Source organism: Tupaia chinensis, unplaced genomic scaffold (genome assembly GCF_000334495.1).
Source record: "Tupaia chinensis unplaced genomic scaffold, TupChi_1.0 Scaffold000315_1, whole genome shotgun sequence".
NCBI lineage: Eukaryota > Metazoa > Chordata > Mammalia > Scandentia > Tupaiidae > Tupaia > Tupaia belangeri.
In genome coordinates this window covers 596,408-611,204 of record NW_006159808.1, presented here as the reverse complement: position 1 = coordinate 611,204, position 14,797 = coordinate 596,408, and the positions used below count along the sequence as shown (strand labels likewise).

At 41.2% G+C, this 14,797-nt stretch overlaps 1 long non-coding RNA gene across 2 annotated transcripts in view; it reads right to left on the bottom strand.

Annotated features, from left to right (window-relative positions):
* Positions 1-2,481: 2,481 nt before the first annotated feature.
* Positions 2,482-14,797, bottom strand: part of LOC102502525 (uncharacterized) — a 27,453-nt gene continuing 15,137 nt past the window's right edge. For both annotated transcript variants that reach the window (XR_001370553.1, XR_001370552.1), the window contains exons 2-3: positions 10,742-10,847; positions 2,482-2,597 (exon numbers count right to left, since the gene is read on the bottom strand). This is a non-coding gene — a long non-coding RNA (uncharacterized LOC102502525). The remainder of the gene's footprint in view (positions 2,598-10,741; positions 10,848-14,797) is intronic.

Genomic DNA, 14,797 nt, shown 5'->3' with positions numbered 1-14,797 from the left:
CTGACAATCTGTCTCTTCCAGTTTCCAGAGATGAACGACATGCTGAGAGAAAAGGTAACCGGGAGGAAGACCGATTTCACCTTCTTCCTGATCCAGAATGCCGGGATGCTCACCGGGTTCACAGCCATCCTGCTCATCACCTTGTACGCGGGAGAGATCGAACTGGAGTAAGGGGAGCTGCACGGGCTGTGGTAGTGGATGCATTTAACAGACACGTCTGCAGAGAGATTTGCAAGCTGGTCCTCTGGAGTTAAAAGATAATTTTGTTTTCAACTGGAGGTCAAGAAAACTGATGACTGGTCTCAGATCTGCGAACTAAGCCATTATTTGTTGTTGAAAATGCTTCCGGGGTCTTTGGTTCCATTCCGATATGCCTGGTACATGAGATCGTTGGTTAATACCCATTTTGTGATGTTTTTTATGCCTATTAGAAAATCACAAAGTAAGAAACTTGCTTTCTATAATCACATAGATAGCTAGATCCACAGAAAAATACAAGTTAGGGTGTATAAACTTTTACAACTTTATGATAGGATCAAAGATTCAAGTAGTTTCAGAGTGGTTTTCTTTTAATTAACTTGTTCTGGGGTTTTCAAGAGCAAGAACATCAAAATGTGGAAATCAAAATGTGCACAACACCCATATAAATGATCCCAAGGCCCCATGAACCCAGAAAGGGAAGAGTGTGTGCAGCTTGCGTTCTGTTTGCTGCTTCATTTAGGAACTTGTGGGGTTGTTCTGAAAACCATTACAGAAGAATTTTGAATTAGGAAGTAAATTAAGTTTTGCTAGCCCTGCTTAGCTTGGGCCGAGATTCCAGATTCCGTAAAAAGCCAGAATTTCTTTTCCTTTTTTTTTTTTTTTTTTGACTTGGGTTCTGGCTGTACCTCTTACAAAGGGCAGAGCAGCACGGAGAGCTGGTGCCGACTGGGTTCCAGGGAACCACGTGTTGACTTTGCGAAGAGGAAGAGTCTATGGGTGTAGAGAAAGACCTCGAATGGCCTTTTGAGCAATTTGTTTTTATAGAGGAACATAATGACTTAGCAGAGAATATTTTACTGACTGCAAAACAACAGCTTGACCACTGGACATGAAGAACTGAGGAACTAGAAACATACTTCCCTTACGGGTGAAGGCAATTCATTCAAAAAACTTCTCTCGGCTCGCTCTGCATTTTCCCATGTGGTGTATTTTGGGGAACAGAGTAGCACATTGTGGTTATCTTTCTACCTTTATAAGAGATGACGTCTGTTTACGCCTTTAGTAGACACAGAAAATTGGTCTAAATTGAACATCCCAACCCCAGTGACACTCCCAAGTCACTTCAGGAAAGATCATTTGACCATGAGGAAAATGATCGCTACAAGCCGATAATGCTCTCAGGAATTACGTTTTCCCACAGGCCATAACATATTTTCACATAGCAATAGTGTGGATTTGACAGATATTTAACATGTATGTTAATGTATGTTTCACTTTGTGACTGACAATGAAAAAAAAAATGATTGTTGGACCAAAGAGTAAACACTTTTGAAGCCATGGATTGTGCTGTTTCTTATTCGCTGTTTCTTTTTCGAGTGACTCTCGTGTCCCTTGTTATTACAGGGGAGGGAGAGAAAGAGGACATTGACGATGTGTTTATTCTCAAAGATATTGAGCAAATACATACTGTGAAGATTTAGCATGCTTCACTAAAATCAAGAATGGACTCTTTTATCATTTCATCTTTTGAAATTCATTATTCAGAAATAACGTTGGCCTTTTTAAAGCACAAATTGTATGTTTGGTTTAAGAAGCTATTTGCAATATTACATTAAAACAAGATCGTTCGCTGAACTCTCTTTTGGCATAGATCGGTGTGGATGTGCGTTGTTTGGGCGCCTCTTGGTATTTTCCCCGTGTGTTCACATTTTGGTTATTTTCCTAAACTATGAGACTAGAGGCAACGGCACAAAGACTCAAAAGGCAACAAGAAAATTGCTACTTACTGGAGGGCTGTGGCGGAAGGTAGAAGGTATGGCGTGCAAATGGATGTTTAAAGCTACCATGACAAATCGAAAATGATCTCAGTGCTCTCTGTATTGGGTTATATACTTTTGTTTCTGCATGATTAACCTTTAAAAATGCCTGCTGAGCAGCCGGGTGGTAGTGCAGTGGTGAGATACGGTGTCTTGTGAGGCTGACCCACTTGGGAAGGTTCCAGGTTCCTGTCCAGAGACCTCCCTGAGGGTGCCATGATACCTCTGCATACCCGTGATTCGGGCTGACTGAGGCTGGGGATGGATGGTGAGGTCAAGACTCCACTGGGGGTGCATTCTCTCTCTATTTCTCTTTCTGACTCTCGCCCATGGAAATGATAAATAAGCTTAAAAACAGAAGTAAGAGTTGGCTTTTATTGGGTATTGTATCAGACCCCCTATTAGCGTTGTAATGTGAACTAACAAACCTCTTGAAGAATCAGGCTCGTAGAGCAAGCGGCTGTTCTCATGCCCAGGGTCTGCTGATGGAGGCTCTGTTGACCCGGTTGGGGCCCTGTGGGGTGGCCGAGTAGTATTGGAGCCATACAGTCATGTGCAGAAGGGCATGGCTGTATAAATCTAATACAGGGAGAGGGAGAGCAGGCACACACTGATTCGTTTTGCCTTAAATTGTCTCTATAGACTATTTTACCTAGTACAAAAGAGCTACTATCAATAATTCAAGAGCTTCTAGAACCATCTCCCTGTTCACACTATAGTATTTATCCTAATTCCTTTTGATGAGAATATAATTTTCTTTCCTTGACCACTGCAGGTTGCTATGGATGGGTTATGGCTGGAACACTTCAGGGAAGTCGGGCTTATCTATGACTGGTAGACCTAGCCGAGCCGTGGTTCATTTCTACAGCCAGCTGGAGACTGCGGTGACCATGTCAGTGCCTGACTGGCTTCCTGAGGACTTCTCAGTGCTTCACCAGGCTCTACTGAATTGGGTATTTCTGGCTTACCACATCTAAAGATTCTTTAGGAACTATTGGGTCATCGGAAAATTCATGACATGTTTCACTATGTTTTTCTATGCAAAAGTGTGTCATGACTTTTCCAACAACCCAACATTGAGAAGAACCAAACGACACCATGTGTTAACCAGGTAGTGTAGGTTACTGAGTTATAGTCACAGAGCTAATTACCGATGGCCTGTGCCAGAGAATGGTGACCACACATCTGGCTGTCATGCTCCAATATCATCCTCACTCTAGCTTTTATCAGGCTCCTGCGATTTTCAGACTCCTTTGGTGTTTACTTGAGGCCCATTCCCATGCAGGGGTTTGTAACAGCCGCACTCGCTGACACTTGTGGTACCACAGTGGCTTTCTCACTGGGGATTGCCCGCCACACAGCTGCGGGTCACAGTGCTGGTGTTGGGTGGCTCCCCCTCAGCTTCCTCTCTGTGCTCAGTGCACAAAGGACTCTCTTGTGGCTACTTTGCTTCCTGTATTGGAAATCTCCAACGCTGGTTCAGTCCAAGAATCTATGACTTGATTAGGGAAATTTCAGATATGCTAAGACCACTGAATAAATTGAAAGTGTCAAATACTTATTCCGTTCTTTCTAGGATGTGGATTTTCCCTCCTAGTCTAATATTTCCATGTGGCCTACAACCATCACTGACAACCAGGTGGCACTGTGGAACTCACTTGTTGAGATCTGGTAAGGTGAGGACAATGGCAGTGACCTTGTGGACCAGTGGTTAGGGAGCCAGGTCCCACATGGCTGACCATGAGCTTCGAATACTGACCCTGGGGGTCTGAAAAAATATGGTAGGGACATGTGTGTGCTGCAAATCCCGATGGGATGGAGAAATGGAAGAGAAGGAATTGCAATGTGATCACATCCCATGGTGGGGGTTTTGCCCTCTCCCTTTCTCTCTCTCTCTCTCTTTGGCAAGCATAGGTGCCCCTTAGCTTACAAACAAACAAACAATAGTAAAAAAAATAAAAATAGAGACAGAAAAATCAGAACCTCTTTTAGTTTTAAAAGTTTTTTTTGCCATAGGGTGTGTGCACTTACCAGAGAGAGACAGAGAAAGACAATGAGAAGGAGAGTGAGAAATCAACTCCCGGGAAGGATGGCCATACCACAATCCCTTCTCCTGGGATTTTGGGCATGCACACACATGCACCTGGGGTGATTTTCAAGCCGTCAGGTCCAGAACTCAAACTGTGGTCAGTCATGTGGAGTCCAGCGCTTTAACTCCACCTGCTAGTCCCCGAGCACTCCATTTTTATTATTAGATGCAATAGATATACACTTACTTTATCCAATATCTCTTGAAATTTATAAATGCTTGCTCTCTATTTCATACCAGTTCATACTTTCTGTGCACAGAGTTCTCTTGTGGCTCTTTAGCTTCCTGTATTAGTGACCTCCAACCTTTGTATAGTCCAAGAATCTGTGACTTTACTAGAAAATTTCAGACAAGCTAAGGACAATGAATAAATTGAACTGTTAGCTCCCCTAACAGTCACTGAGCCAGCACCGATCTGGGGCACCTCTTCTTTGCTTCCATGATCCCCGTCTCTCCGTCCCTCTGGCCCAAGGGTAGTAACAACTCTGCCATCTTCAGCCCAGGTTCATGTAGCCTGTGGCTTCTCTACACCCCACGTGCATGGTTGTAATTGATCTTTTTGTAAAGATGTGAACCTGCCTCATCTTATCCTCATGTGAGCATGCCATCTGTTTCCTGCTGTGACTGAGACTGACCAGCAAGTAAAGGTCTCATCCTGGAAAAGGAGGTGATGGTGGGAATTTGGCAGGAGAGAGGAAGACACTGAAGTGACTAAATGGAGTGGAGTTAGTCCCATTTAAAGCAAAGTGAACACGTATGGGGCGAATGATGATTGAAAGCCATGCATTAAATGTCCTTAGGTTCACAGGATAGAACTGGGCTGGATTCATTTACATGAGTGACTATTCGGACAGAGAACGATATCTCAGATATTTTGAGAGATTAGCTGTAAGTGGACCTACTCCATTTTGGCAGGTGTAGATTTTTTGAGTAGGTTAGAGGCTCCTGTTACATGTCTGGCAACCCTTCCTTAAGCATCAAACCTCACTTCTGAATAAAGACATTGATTTCCAGGAATGGAGGGAAGAGTGAATATATTTCTCTAAGTGCTTGCCAGATAAACATTTTGTGCTTAGGAGAGTTTGTCTCATGTAGGTGTATGGGCAGGTTGTCACTTAAAATGCACTATGAATTGTAGTGTGGCTTGTCTGAGTGGGAAAAGCGGGGACCAAAGCTTACGATCACAGAGCTGAGAGGATCCGCTGTGAACTGTTTAACTTGTAAACAGACAGTGCTTTACCTTTGGCAGTCACTGCATCTGTTAATCTTAGTGTTGTTACTCTTACATGTATTTATTTACAGTCAGTCACTGTACATCAATATGGCAGGAAAATGAGATTTTCTATCCAGAACACATTGTATAATGGCTCAATCAAAGATATTACCATACATGTTACCATCAACAAATAATTTTTATTTATTGTTTCTTATATATTTTGCTTCCCACACTCCTTGATTCCCTACCTCTCACCCTCTGCCAACTTCCCTCTCCCGCCCATCTCCCTCACTGTCTCTGGTATTCTCTGCCATTTTTTTTTCACTTTTTATTGATTCACTAGAGATTTTAACTAATTTAAAGGCTTTCAATAATAAGCACAGCTGATCTATACATATTTAAGAACACATGTCTGATTATAGGCATAAACCTCAGTGAGTAAAGTGAACATATTATAAAGTAGCACCTAGCTGGGGCTATATAGATTACTGCACTCGTTGAGTAGGTATTAATAGGCATCTTTTAATGCATTATTTAATTTCAAAAACGTTTTAGTTTTAATAGATCAAAATAAAAACATGTTAAGAGAAATTTGCTTAAAACTTAAAGCCAGGAAAAGGTTAGGATTCAGTTCAAATAGTAGGTAGATGAACCTATCAACAGTTCAAGACAAAAATCCTTAAATATGAAATCAAAACATTGAAGAAAATTAGTAATCTTTAAGTCTAAATAAAAAAAAATTCTATTTCACTAGTTAAGACTCATGTAATTAATCTCTCTCCTATTGAATTTGCATTGTTACTGTAGTCTGATCTTTTCTATTTAAACTCTGGAAGTTCACCTTCAACTCTGGACTTGTCCCTACCATTAGGCCGGCCATTCTCTTGGTTGTTTCTTGTACTCTTATTTGTTTGTCTGACTTTAGTTTCTTGGTATAGGGTTTCCTTCAGCAATTCTTGGAGAGCTGGTCTGGTGTTGGTGAATTTTTTCAGGTGTTGTTTATCTGAGAATGTTTTTGTCTTTTTTTTCCATATGAAAGAATCTTGCTGGGTATAGTATTCTTGGTTGAAATTGTTTTTCACTTAACACTTTGAATATATTTCCCATTCTTTCCTTGCTTGCATTGTTTCTGATGAGAGGTCTGATGTTAGCTTTATGGGATATCCTTTGAAAGTAACTTGACGCATCTCTCTTGCCAACTTTAATATCTTGTCTCTGTGGTTTTGGTCAGTCTGGCTATGATGTGCTTCAGGGAAGGTCTTCTTAGGTTGATTCTATGTAGGGCCCTTTGTATTTCTTGGGTCTGGATATTTGAGTGCCTGTCTAGTTTTGTAAAGTTTTCTTCCAGGATTTCATGGAATAGTTTATCAATGCCCTTATTAGTTTCTCACCTTCTGGGATACTGATTATCTGGATGTTTGGGCGGTTAATGGTATTTAATATTACTTGTATGGTATTCTTATTTATTTATTTTTTTTTGGTTATTTTGTCAGTCTTTCTGGTAAACTTTTCTAGGTCAGAGGTTCTGTCTCCTACATCTGAGATTTGATCTTTGGCATGATCTAATTTGCTTTTGTTGTTTTCAATGGAAGTTTTGATTTCCTGTATTACAGCCTTCATCTCCAACAATTCCATTTGATTCTTTTTTATGATACGTATCCCCTCTTTCAGATCGTGCAAGAACTTCCTCACCTCCTGGAATTTGGTGTCCCTTTTCTTCTGCATCTTCTGGAGTTTGTTGTCTCTCTTCTCTTGCATCTCTATTAGAGATGAATATTCACCACTATGAATATTTTAAATTCTTTATCTGACATTTCCTTGAGTTCCTTTGTACTCTTTGTGGAGAAAAAGGAGTTATTCTTCTCAATTAGAGGAGAAATATTTTCTTTGTTTTTCATATATCGTGTGCCTTTGTGGTGGTTTCTGGTCATCTGATGGCTTATATGTTTTATCCTATTTTTTGGATTAAATCCGAGCCAACAGAGGAATGTAGAAGGAGGTGACCTGCAGTCTGTAAACAGTACCATTTTTCTCTATTTGCACAACTGATTTAGTGAAAATTGAGAATTAATCTGACCCTAAAAATATTCTGATATTTGACTACTGAGCATCTAGACCTGTCTAAACAATCAGTGTGTGCAGGCTGAACAGGAAAGAGAGAAAGGTAAAAAGAAATAGAAGAAACCAAAGAAGAGGGAAAAAAGATGAAAGTAATAAAAAAAGACAAGAAAAAGTTTTTCGTGTCAAAAAATGAAAACCACAGAGCCCAGAATGGGGCTGTTCAGAACTCAAATATAGATGGCTGCTGATTGGCTTATCTTATGGGGACGGGGGAAAGGGAAGAATTAGAAAGACCAGAGAGCAGTACATAGCTAAGTTTAAAAATTTTAAAGAAATTAAAATAGAGACAGATGGAAAGAGACAGAGAGAATAAATAGGATGTTCTAACCTGGCTCCTGGCTAGACTGGGGAGCAGGGGGTGAAGTCTGGGCAGAGTTTTTGGTGATCAAAATTCCTTAGTGTCGTTACTCTTGTAACTAGTTAAGAGCTTGTTAGTGGCTGGGGAACGTGGATTTTAGAAGTGTTAGAAACTGCAGAGGAGGATACTTTACTTGCATCTTTCTCCTTTCTCTATCTGCACTTTCTGTTTCAATAGAACAGTCTCCTTTTAATTTGTGAGAAGTAAACCTCAGCGTTTCACTGTGTCAGCAGTTTACATAAGGCCACACAGGAGAGCCAACGACTCGAACTGTCCCCGTGCTCCTTTAATGTCTTGAAGTAAGAAACGTTCAAAGCATTTCAGAACAGTGACTTTAGAAGTGCCGCTGGGGTAGATTAATTTGTAGGAGTGACTGTTCAGAGAAGACTCTCCATGGTACTTACGTACACGGTAAGTGTGGGGTTTGGATAGCAGATAAGATAGGAGTTAGCTTGTCTTATAACCTGGCAGTGATAGACTGGTGAAAGTCAATTAGAACCATCGCCAGCAGAGTAATGTGCTTTTGGTTGATTTTACCTGTTGACATGGTCTTGGACCTTCCTCGCTTTTTTGCTGTTTTTTTAAATTTAATTTGCCTCAGCGCACATGCATATGCCATCAGAAAAGGAGGGAGAGAGAGAAAGCAGGAAACTACGCCCCAGGAGAGGTGGCCACACCGTAATCTCACCTCCTCCATTCTCCTCTGGGGATTTTGGGGACTCACGCACATGGGTCCAGCTTGTTTGTCAAACCACCAGGTCCAGGACTCAAACTGTCTAATTGGCCGTGTGGGGTTCAGTACCTTAACCTCTACACACTGACTGGTCTTTCTTTCTACAGCTTTACTTTTCCTCTTTGAACCTGGTTGCTCCCACCTCCTGTGGGGGATTGTCAATCACTGTTCTTAACTCCACCTTAGTGCCACAAGCTGAGAAGCCACCAGGTTGGGCCAGCCTCAATCTTTCCACAGAACTTTCCAGGAAGTGAAGAGCAGTATCCTTGACTCTTGTGCAAGGCTCCAGAGCAGCCGGTGGCCACTTCCCTGGTTTTGGTCCCTGCCCTCCTCACTGCGTTTCTGTTTTTTCTGTAGGTGCATTGATTTCGTGAGAGACTCGAGTTACTGTAATGGTTAATAAGTCCTCCCCTCTTTGTTTTTTGGCTTTGAGCAATTCGATTTGGGTTTCTTGCAATAAAAATGATTGAATACAGCAGTTAATTGCTGAGATTTTTATTTCAGACACAGTTCCTGGCTCTAGTATCTAGCTTGGTCTTTTAGCACTTTGTGAACTGTTCCTGTCAAAGTCTAGATTCAACCTATTTTAGGCAAAGCCCAACAAAATCTCTATTTTATTCCAGTCCTGGTGAGCAGAAGTCTTTCAAAACTTATGGATACTCTCCAGTTCATTTTAATTCCTCTTTGGAAGACATAGAAACATTGCAGATATTTTAATTTTTGCATTTAGCACAGTTAGTACATCAAAAGTGATGGGTGTCCGTCAGTGGTCATGTGGCATAGGAGGGAGTAAGATTTGATGTCCCTGAAATGTTTTGGAGCTAAGGGGGCCCCAGTCTATTTTGTATACTGCCTGAGGTTCAGAACAGATAGCGTGCTGAAATAATATTCTATGTATAGAAGCCTGTGATTTTTAATAGCAGGAGCGGGATCACTGAGGGAGTAACTTATACACCTTGACAAGCCGTGCAAAATCAGACGTTTTAGATAACTCCAAGGAAGATGTTTAATGTAGGATATGAATCTAGGCCATACTTCATATGCCACGTGTTCACAGGAAAATGCAGTTTCTTAGCAACCATCACCTGACTGTCAAGTTGTTACTTGATCTTTATAGACACCTGGCTTTTTTAGGCACATGCCTCACTGATACTCAAGCATAGTTTCTAGGTGAGCATCGAAATAATGACATTTCACTTTCTTGTACATGATACTTTAAAAATTAATTGTTCAGGGACCAGCAGTTAGCGTAATGGCTATGTCGCTGGACTCCCATGTAGTCGACCACAGTTTGAGTCCCAGACCCGGTAGCTGAAACTCATGCTAGACGCATGTGCATGCATGCCCAAGATCCCGAGAGTAGAATGGAGGAGAAGGAATTGCAGCATGGCCATCCCCCCTGGGGGGGTGATTTCTTGCTTTCTGTCTCTCTGTCTCTATGTTTCTGGCAAGTGCATGCATTGTATAGTAAAAAAATCTCAAAAAAATTAATTGTTCAAATTTTATACTTAAAAAATAAGACAAACCATTGCAGGGGATCAATGCAGAGAATGAGATAAAAAATTCTGAACTTGTGTTTCTGTGAATGAATGAATGTGTTCATTTGTTCCATAAAATGTATATGCACTGTCTACTGATGCCGGGCCCAAAGGAAAGAAAGATGACTCAGAGCCCATCCCTGGACTGAGTCCCACAGTGAGGAGCACCTCATCATGTAAGAAAACCAACAGTGGTACCAGCAGATGGTGTAAAGGTTATGTTACTGGACTCCCATGTGGTCAACTGCAGTTCTGGTCCTGGACCCAGTGGCTTAAAACTCACACCGGGCATGTGTGCATGTGTGCCTAAAATTCTGAGAGAAGAATAGAGGGGAGGGGATTGTGGTGTGGCCAGCCCCCCGGGGGGCCAGTTCTCACTTTCTGTCTAGGAGCACACACACCCTATAGCAAAAATCTCTCAAAAACAAAACAATGATACCACAGCTCATGGTGTGACAACATGGGGCAGGCGAGTAGATAACCAGGCAGGCACAGATGGAATGCCAGGAAGCAGTGGGGGAATTCCCCTTAGGTGGGGTGGAAGTCAATCAGAAATACTTCACAAAGGAGATGGAGTTGGACTATTGGAGTGATTTCAGTGAATCCTGTCTAATTTCTTTCTGTCCATGACTCCTCTGTCCCCCCATAACTGGAACCAAGGGCCTTACCCTGTGACTGGAGATGAATTTTGCAATCAGTGATTCCAATAGAGACACGTCACACATAGATATGTGTTGGGGTGATGTATTCCAGATCACATGATTACTAGGATTACTTGAAGGAGAAAGAAAATGTAAACAAATTAGTATTAGCTGGAAAAAGCAGGCTACTTAGCACCGTATGCACTGGAACCCCAGTTACGCTGCACGTCTACACATGTTTGTGGGGCTACGAATCATTGTAAATTGGTTCTTTGATAAAATGTTAATATCTTCTCAAGTTTTTTTTTCCCTAATAAATGTGTATATCAGTGAACTAGAAGAAGAAATCTCAGTTGATGGGATTTGAATTTTCCCATTTGTTCTTGTTAATGCTTTCCAGTTTTCTTCAATGAACAACTATTTTCTGCCTTCCTCATCCACGGGTCCTGTGTCTGCAGACACAATCAACTGAGGATCAAAAATACTTGGGAAGAAACACAATATAACAACTATTTATATGGCATTTACTTTTATTAGGTATTGTAAGTAATCTAGAGATGATTTAAAGTGTATGAGAAGGAACCAAGCAGTGATGTGGTGGTTAAGGTGAGTGGATCACACATGTCCAGCTGTGTGGTTTGAGTCCCAGACCAGGTAGCTTGAAAAACATGCCTGATAAATATGCATGTATGCTCAAAATCCTGAGAAGAAAAAGGAGGAAAAGGGATCGCGGCGTGGCCATCCTGCATAGGCGGTGCTTTCTCACTTTCCCTCTTTCTCGCTTTGTCTTTCTCCAGAGAGTGTGCGTACCCTCTAGCAAATAAAATGTGTACAGGAAGATGTGCACGGGTTATATGGAAATACCATGCCATTTTATATTAGCAACTTGAGCATCTTTGAATTTTGGTATCCATGGGGGTTCTGAATTTTGGTATCCATGGAGGTCCTGGAACGAATCCTCTGCAGATACTAGTGGACATGATATTCCAGGAAAAGCTAATACATATTAAAAAAAATGAAGACAAACAAAAAAACCTAGAAGAGGAAAAGTTAACAACTTTGGGGACTGAAGGATTTAAGAAAACATGGTCACTCACATGCTCAACATCTCACACATTTTCTTCTCTATCAGTCCAGTAATAATTACATCTTTGAAACATTTCACCTCAGAATCTCTGTAACCACAACCCCTTCACTAATGATTGGGTAGAAGCAGGCACATGGGACAGTTCTGACAATGAAGCCATTATAGTGTGTGTGCTAAGGTAGTGCATGTGCTTAAAAGGAGTAAGAAAGAAATACCCTCTTCCTCGGAGCATTGTGTGTAAGCGTACTCTCCAGAGCATCCATCTAGTTAATATTTGGGTTGAATTGTGTCTCTCCAAAATTATTTATTGGAGCCCTACCTTCCAGTACTTCAGAATTTGACTTTATTTGGAAATAGTCATCGTGGATTAATTAATTCCATAGTGGGGTCATAGTGGAATAGAGTATGTCCCTAATCCAGTATGAACAGTGTCCCTATTAAAAGGGGAGGTCTGGACATAAGAAAAAGACCATGTACAGATGAAGACAGAGATTGTGGTGCTATGAGCTAAGAAATGCTAGTGTTTGTCAATGCGCTAGCAGAAGTTAGGACAGAGCCTGCAGGAGAGAGGGTCCCTCAGAGCTCTCAAAAGGAACCAAACACATGTATGTTATCTTGGACTTCCAGCCCCCAGAACTGTAAGAAAACACATTTCTGTTATTTAAGCCACCCAGGGTGAGGTGCTTTGTCATGGCAGCCCTTGCAAACTGATAGGGCTACCTTGAAAAGAGCATGAAGGCAAAGGTCATGTGCGAGGATGGGGCATAGAGAACGGACAGATGATCCACAAGGATGTCCTTAGCAGCCCCATTAACAATCCTCCTCCTTGGAGTTCCCCTTCCTTGAGACTTCCTGGTTATGTAGTAATAACTTCTAGTTGTACAAACCATTTTGAGGTGCTCTTCAGTTGCTACTAGTTGTAGTAAGCTACCAATTGAGCCCTCCAATGTTTTCTTCTGCAATCCAAATTTCGATGTCCAATTCTGCTCACTGACCACCCTCTTTGAAGACCCTGGTTCCCCAGATGTGTCTCTTTATGTCTAAAGAGGAAAAAGAGAGAAAAATCTTTCCTTCTCCCAATAGATTTCCTAGTTTCTGTGAAAACTAGAAGGATTTTATCTAACTCTTCTTTCCAATATGAGTCAAGCCCAGCCATGACCTTTGTTATGGCATTTTAATGGCTAAATTTTATGAGCAAAGGCCCAGCAGACAGACTGTTAGTTCTTTCACTGTTATACTTTCTTCATGGTGCTTTAGGGAGTGTAGACTAAGCATCCCTAACATCAAAATCCCAAATGCTTCAAAATCCAAAACTTTTTGAACACCAACATAATGCCACAAGTGGAAAATTCTACACCTGACTTCACATGTTGGGTTGCAGTAAAACAGTGCAATAAAAAATATTGCATTGTAAAATTACCTTCAGGCTATATGTAGAGAATGACATGAAACACAAATGAATTTCATGCTTGGATTTGAATCCCATCTTCAAGATATCCCATTATGTACATTCAAATATTCTAAAATCTGAAACACTTCTGGTTTCCAGATTTCCAGATAAGGGCCACTCAACTTGCATGAAACAAAGCAAACAAAAAAATGCATCTTCAAGTCCTGTGTTCTAGCTCCTCACTTTTGGGAGCTAACTTTTGGGTCTGGAGTCTCTAGGAGTGAAAAAGAGACATCTTCATACTCTGTGGTAGAAAAATGATTTAGTGAGGTTGGGAGGTTGGATATAATCTCTAAGAAAAAGAGAGAGGAGTTATGAGTTTGTCGTCCCCAAATATACTTTCCTGGCATACTGACTATTCTGAATTAAAGGTATTTAATTCTTTTTTAAAAAAAGAATTATTTTATTTAAATTTTTAAAATAATTTATTTTATTTATTTATTTTGATTTGACCAGAGAGGGATAGAGTAAGAGAGAGAGAAAGAGAAAGAGGGAGAGAGAGAGAGAAAGTCACCAAATCCGGGACTCGAACTGCAGTTGGTCATGTGGGTGTCCAGCGCCCTTAACCCCCATGCCATCTGCTGGCCCCTTGAATTAAAGGCATTTAAAACAGTAAGAACAGCAGCTTACTCTCACTGACCCTCATATTGTTTCTTAAAGGAAAGAGGAAATCCCTATGTGAAAGATATCCTCCCTATAACAGAAGGAATAAAGAATACTCTCATCATCAGGAAGTTGAAACAGAGAAAATTCTGTACAGACCGTATTAAAATCATTTGTATCTTTTAAGCCTTTGCAGATAATTTAGTTGCTTTTTCACCACATACTATTCTTTGACCAATTCAATGTGCGAGGGATTGGCACTTAAGCGCAGTTTCGGGTCTTCACTTCCTTATAAGGGCTTCCATGCCACATCCGTCTTGTCATAAATTAATTTGTGTGCCTTCCTCTGTTAATCTGTCTTATGTGAATTTAATTCTCAGGCACAGCTGGGACCTTAATAGTCTGGCCCTAATCTGGCTGCTTCTACAAGAGATGAGAGATGCTTAGGCCACCATGAGAGCTGGCCCAGGCTTAGCAGTGGGCCCTGCGTCTCAACCCGACTCTCAGAGCTCCCTGTCTTGGAACACCCCAGTTGCTAATGCCTGCTGTCCTGGCTCTGGCTCAAGGTTGGGACATTGAAGAACTTTCCCTATTACATTAAGATTCCCAACACTTCCTCACCTTCATATGGCATCCCTGTGTCTTATAAGTAGACAACCTAACTCACACTTTCCCATAGGAATGGGATGTAGATTTGGGGGAGTAGAATAATTTTTTATTCTCGTATAAGCTATCCAGTCCCAATTTCTAGGCAGAACTGCTGCTGGCTATCCTGCTTTCATTTGTATAGTGGGACCTGGGCTGGAAGGATCTTCTGGTAAAACTTTGGAATTTTCACTTAGAGATATTGGTCTGAGCTGTTATCTATTACTTATTCATTAAAGAAACGGTGCTGGATTGGTATTTAGGGGAAGATATTTTTGGTGGTGGTATTTTCCTGCTG